The sequence below is a fragment of the Rutilus rutilus genome (genome assembly GCF_951802725.1).
Source record: "Rutilus rutilus genome assembly, chromosome: 1".
Lineage (NCBI taxonomy): Eukaryota > Metazoa > Chordata > Actinopteri > Cypriniformes > Leuciscidae > Rutilus > Rutilus rutilus.
The window spans coordinates 61,214,026-61,221,334 of NC_140209.1; positions in this window are offsets into that span (position 1 = coordinate 61,214,026).

A 7,309-nucleotide genomic window follows, 5' to 3' on the forward strand; every position below is an offset into this window, starting at 1 on the left:
CGAATCCATAATATCAGTGTTTTTCTCTCCCAACCCGCGTAAAAATCCCTGGCCAAATTAGTACCTTCTGTTTTTTGACAAACAGGTCGTGTGGTAATTTAATTGCCGTCTGAATCCACATCTCTGAGTTTACAAGAGATTCAAAATTCACAGTTTAAATCCTTTTTGATCACTGCCGAGCACCGTACGCAAGATGTAAACTTTTATTACTGAAATGCTGGAAAGTATTTACAAGAACAATATTTCATCGCAGCTCCACCTCAGCGAACAAAAATGGGAAAGAGAAGAAGGCACGTACATTTTTGAAAAGGTTATTGTGGCAGCAATAGGCTATATGTTACAATTTTAAAATATGTAGGCTAGGCTATTATAGGCTATTATAGTATGGATTATTTTTTATAATATCCAATAATCATAATAAATTGCAATTTCAACTATTTCTGAAGTGCTTCATTTATAAAGATCACCGCTTTCTCACATAAACAGCCCCTGCACGAGAGAATAATTGATTCTCGAGCCATCGATATCAAACAATTCAGCACCATCGCCACGGACAGCGCCGGGTAACGTCGCACGTAAGAAGGTATATCTTAAGCAGCTTCCTAAGGTATGGTTCGGGGAACACACTTAGGAACATAAACAACTTTGGTAAGATATATCTTTCGAGCTTTCTTAGCGCGCTAAGAGTGAGCGTTATCGGGAAACCGGGCCCAGGTCTTTTACTGTGTAGAGGATAAAGTCATCCTTCTAAATTAAAGTTGTATTGTAAGAGGTTTTGTGGGCAGTTTTTTGGGCCAATAAGTAATACCTCCGTTTTATCTGAATTTAATAGCAGAAAATTACACGTCATCCAGTATTTTATATCTTTAATAGACTCTGTCAATTTAGATAATTTAGTGTTTTCATCTGGTCGTGATGAAATATATATTTGAGTGTCATCAGCATAACAGTGGAAATTAATTCCATGTTTTCTTATAATATTACCAAGTGGCAGCATATATATTGAGAATAGCAGAGTGCCTAACACAGATCCCTGCAGCACTCCATAGTTTACTGACGTTATCTTCGATTTTTCCCCATTTAAACAGACAAAATGGTAGCGGTCTGATAAGTATGATCTAAACCAGTTTAATGCCTGTCCATGAACACCAGTGTAGTTTTGTAGTCGATTTAAGAGTATTTTGTGATCTAGTGTCGAACGCAGCGCTAAGATCGAGTAAAACTAGTGGTCAGAAGCTAGAAGTAAATCATTTGTAATTTTAACGAGCGCAGTTTCTGTGCTATGATGCGGCCTGAATCCTGACTGAAATATTTCATAGATATCATTTTCTTGCAAGAAAGAGCACAATTGAGCGGACCCAACTTTTTCTAGTATTTTAGACATAAATGGAAGATTTGAAATGGGTCTGTAATTTGCTAGGTTATTATGATCTAATTGTGGTTTCTTAATGAGCAAAAGATATCAGGCACAATGTTTCAATCAAAAGTGAAATTTTTTAATACTCGTTGCTCTTATTATGCACAATTCATCCATGCATGTTATTTCAAAGACAAAGGAAAATCAAAATGTAATACCTGGTTCAATATCTGTAATTACTTTCCTTTTCAGCTCCATTCAACTCACTTACTCGTAATCCAATCAATTTCCGATGGATAGAATTAAGTTCCACTCACTTTTTTCACTTTTGATACTCTGCTTCACTTGGAAAAGTATCAGATTGCAGAAGTAAAACGAGTCGTGAACTACACTAACAATGTCTTGGAGTCTGTGACTTTAAAACTCTTGATTATTGTTGAGTCTTCAGGCACAGACATGCGCTTTCCGTTTATAGCGCGAGACTCCAATTGCAATGAAGTATTGAAGCACGTACTGCATGGTAATGTGAAACGTGAACCTTTACCAACATCATTTCCAGTCTGAAGTACCTTACAATACCTTAGAGTGCTTTAAAAGTGTCCTCACATTTTATCACATTCAATTGAATCAAAAAGAGCGTGCGCTGTACTCATTGATATACAGATGTGGAAAGACAGTCTCTCTAGAAGAACAGATTGCTTATTTCCTCCTCTCAGATGAATCGAGTACTTCTCTCGACATGTCAGATCCAGACAGCTCAAGCACAGTTTACCCTTGACAGTTTGACCATGACTATATTTAAGTCTTTAAATCAGCTGATAAAAAAGAGAAAAAGCTTAATTAAAGGTCATTCCTTTCAATTGAGCACTTTTTGACCTCTTAATAAAGATTTTGTGAGATTTTTTTCATTGACCTAGTGTGCCAGCTCTCTTTTCCTTGAGTTTACGCACTGAATTAATGTAAACCTCGACTTTTGGTGTGGACGTCTCAGCTGTGTGTGAACAAACAATGTCTATCATGTCACATGTGTCCTCTCTCGAGCAGAATGACAGCCAGCTCTCCCAGAATAAAGACGTGATTGTGACTTTTCAAACCTCCTGCAAGGTCGGCATGTGGCAGACGGGGTATAAATGAGAATCACACGTGTAGACTGGATCCATTGTTGCTGTTGTGATGGATTTTTAATAGATAAGATAGTAAACTATATATTTTAAACTATCCATGATTCTAACAATTCTAACATCTAAACCTCTAACACGTTGAAACACAATGTTCTAAGACGTTCTGTTCTTTGTCTATTTGTGTTCTCAAGTGCTAACCATGACAAAATCAAAAATACTTTCTGTATTATGTCATGATATATTGAGTCATCAACTGAGCTCTTATCGCTTTACAATGATATTTTTGCTTATGCCAGTAACAGAGGGTAAAAAGGGGGCTTGCTTTACCAATTGAACCAATCATATTGATTGGAGGTGATGTGAGTTAACTCATGAGTTCGTCACTTGATCTTTTTTGTTGTGTCTGTCTTTATCCTATAAAACCTGATGTATTCCATTTGCTGGGGGGATTCTCTCTGAAATTTGTCTGAGATCCTCCGGCCATGCTTCTTCTTGGGACTGGGAGATTCTCTGAGTACTTGAGTACTCTCCCGGCCGTGATTAAAGCATTTAGAGGACATTTGCTGAAGTCTGTCTGGTTATTATTGCTGCGCAGCAAGTTAGATGGGGTAACAAGTTAGAGTTAGGGGACTCGGCCAAGGTCGACTGTAGACGCGCTAGAGTGTAAATATTATTGAATGGGGACGTCGACTGTAGACGAGACCCAGAGAAACTAACGTCGACTGTAGACGTTCGGGGACGTAGATTTTAGACGAGACCCTGGTAGACTTAGGCCAGGTGCGAAATAGAGAAAAATCCACCACACTGCCTTTATTTGTGTGCGATATTCCTCTGGTGTTGACTCTGTAATTCCATTCCTACTCATTTTAATAGGAGGATTAATACTCTGCCTGCATATATGGCCCAACTGCAAAATGTATAATTTACTCAGTAATGTTATTTACTTCCATGAAACACAAAAGATGATAGGCAGAATCTCAGAGCGTCTGTACTAAAGTTCTGTAGATGATCAATACTGCAAAGCCTGAACCAATACAACAGCTTTGTGTGGGGAACCGATTGAAATGTAAGTAATTATCAACTAAAAATATTATTGGTGAATAGCAAGGTAAATTTGATCTTTTTTTCACACAAAGCTGCCCCTAAGGCTTGGAATATACAACGCGTGAGTTATTGTATTTAGATATGGTACTAAAATGATGGCCTCAGTTTCCATATTTACTCTTCCAGTGTTTTTGAAAAGAGTTGCTAGCCAGTGACAGCATTTCTGAGCATTTTCACAAAATTTCTATGGCCTCCAGAATATTTTGAATGAATATCAGAAAATGCAATATATCAAAAGAAAGAACAGACCCTTTGCTTTTACACAACAACAAAAAGTTTTATTCTATTCGTCATCTTTGGCAGGGAAAGATAGCCTGGTTGACACCAGACCCTTCTCAGTTGTAACTGAGAGTGGGTCTGGGGAAAGGTCATTCACAGCCCATTTCCAAAGGGGCGTCACCAACGGACGTCGCTTAAATGCCTCTGGGCGCAATTGGATAGACCCCAAATCAATCAGAGCGATCGTTATCGTGTAAAGCCCGCCTCAACGTTTGTGATTGGTGATTTGGAAAGATTGGAAATGGGCTTGAATGGGCTCTTGGCCAGACGGACTTGCAGAGCAAATCTCAAATTTGCCAGAAGTTCGTCAGGGTTTTCCCAGGCTAAGGGAAAGAGTCAAACACTGAGAATCACAATTAACAATGACCAGAACAGACAAAGAGCAGAACCAATGGGATATAAATGTACAGGGTGAACTGAGGAACCAAACTAGACACAGGTGAACATAATCATTAATGAGGGAAACCAAATCAGTATATACCTATTTAAGGATAGTTCACCCAGAAATGAAAATTGTCATTAATTACTTGCCCATGTGGTTCCAAACCCGTAAGACTTTAATTAATCTTCGGAACTCAAATGAAGATAAACAGAAATCTCTTCGTTAAAAAATATCTTCCTTTGTGTTCCGAAGATGAATGACAGTCTTATGGGTTTGAAACGACAAGGCTGAACTAACCCTTTTCTGAAACTGAACTGAACAAGCAATTTCAGAAAGGGAAGATGCAAAAAAAAAAATATATATAATAAGTATTATTTGAAATGAGAACCTAATTATTTGATAGTTATCCTTCACATTGAGCATTTAAAGAGCTAAAAAATGCTCTGAAGCCAAACCGACAGCAAGATAATGTTTTAAATAACAACCCCTGAGGGTGCCTATAATGTGCCCTCAAAAATTAGTTTTTTTTTTTTTTTATAGTAGCATCTCATTCTCTCATTCACGTGTGTGAAAGGGTGGTGGGGTCAGCACGTGAAGACAAATCTCACACTCTTGCGAACTAAAGTACCCAGATCTTGAAGGACAGCTTCTTCCCATATAGCACCATCCTGTGTTGTCTGTGTATTCAGCACATGGCAGGAGCTACAGGAGGAACTGCTGCCAAACGTGTTCACCTCTCACGTGTGGCAGAGCTCGCCTGATGGGTTTGAACATCCCATTTTACAATATAATCCTATTTTATGTCGTACACAAATAGCTCTTTTTGTCTGTTTTCTGTGAGTCATTCTCAGGAAACGGTGCCATTTGCACCCCATTTGTGTCCTCATGACTTAACAGGGTACACAACATAGTCACATTTTTTGATAGATTGGACTTGGTTAAGTGTGTAGGCCTACTGTAAATTTTCAATAAAAAATATTGTGATGTTTTTCATTTAAATATCTTCCAGTTTGCATGTAACCATTTATATCCGTTATCTACATTTTAATTGGTTATATAGAAAAACAGATCTTATAAATATAAAGTGAGTTGTGAAAAATAGTCTACTTACATGTTAAATTAATGTATACTTCCAGTAATTATTTTAGGTTTTTCTATAAAAAGAAAAGTTGCAGAAGCATATTTGTCTTTTACCTTCGCTTTCTGTTCAACCCCTTTTATGATGCGACCCCCCACCCCCATAACAATAGTTGTTTGATATTTCTGAAATCACACCACGTTTTGAACCACATAAATCAAACAAAAGTAAGTTTATATTTCAGGTTCCTTCAGCATTTGATTATATTTATACTTCCATTGTGTTTACAGGTTTTACAGGCCACAGTTCAACTTCATGATAAACAAAATTTGTAATATAAAGGATTTATCAGTCTGTGCCTTCTAAAGTTTCATTACTGGAACTCGATATTTATTCTTTCAGAACAATTTTGTTTAAAGAAATGAACACTTTTCTTCATAAAGGATGCATTGAATTTCTATTTCAAATTAATTTTGTTCTTTTGAACTTTTATTTGAACTCTGTTCATCAAAGAATTCAGAAAAAAGTGTCATGATTTCCAAAAAAAAAAAAAAAAAAAAAAAAAAACTTGAAGATTGAAAAAATGAAGATTCTGTAATTTACTCAACCTCAAGTTTTTCCAAACCTGTATGAATTTCTTTCTTCTACTGAACACAAAAGAAGATATTTTGAAGAATGTCGGTAACCAAACATCCATAGTATACATTCCATAGTATTGAAGTCAATGGGGCCCATCAACTGAGATTTTCAATTTTGGATGAACTATCTCTCTAAGCAGCACAACCGTATTCAACATTTATATGATTAAGAAATGTTTCAACCCTGAATGATTCAAATCTGATGTAACAGGGTTGGCACAAAACCAAGAAGAAAGAAGAAAGATGTCATGGATAATTTTTAAAACATTTTTGCTGTTTTAATATATGACATAATGTAAGACTCACTGAAACAGAAAGATTCTATCAGTATCAGAATGAATTCCAAACTTAATGACAAAGTTTGAATAATGTTGGGTAAAGGGTAAAGTATTGCTACTTTTTAGAGTTGTAAACTAAAGAGTTAGCATTGGGAATCGTGGGTTTATAACTGAAAACGCTTACTTGTTGACCCATAATCCCTATACGGTGGTCCACCAATATGTATTGCAGTTACAATCACGGCCCTGTTCCTTTGTTCCTGTGGTGGGAAAATACATCTTCTTGAAAGTCAGTAACCTTTTCAAATGAAATGCTGACCATTTCCTGACCATGACCCTTGTTCTCTAAATGGGTGGGGTGTCACAATTGCCCATTACTGCTATCGGACGTTTGTTTTCAGTGGAAGTGCCTTGTTCACAGAGATTGCTCATTGTTCTTTGGCTCCTGAGAGGTGAGATTTGGTCCCAGAGGGGAATTGCTGTGATTTGGGGACTGTTTTTCTGAACCCGTGGGTCTGAGAGGAGGAGAACGTGCTTCTGTCTTGGATTCGATTGTTGCTGGGCGCCACATGAACAGCAGACTGCAAACGTCACAGTCTGTCTGTCAGCCACTCGCTAAAAAAGCCAAGATATTAGCCGTCCAATTCCCTCCAGAGCGCCCTTCCACTATTCAAACACTCATTTCGTCCCCTTGGAATTATAAGGTTCTATCTGACATTTTTGTCAAAATTTAGTTATTCACATATTCTTATTCTGTGACCACTTCTTTACATTATGTGATGTTGTTTTTTAAGTATTTAGAAAATAAAAAGGTTCTTTCTACACAGTCGAATGGAATGCAAAAACTTTAAAGCTCAATATCTCAAAACTGCTCAGAACGCAGATAGAACCTTATAATTCCAAGGGGACGATTTGCCAAGGCACAATTATGTAACATTTATCGGTTTCACTTTATTTTGATGGTCCCTTTAACACATTCCGTTGACTATAAGTATAGTTGCACCTACATGTCTGCTAACCCTCATTAGAGTATTAGTAAAGCACTAGTAGACTGGTAGGGTTAGGGTTAGAA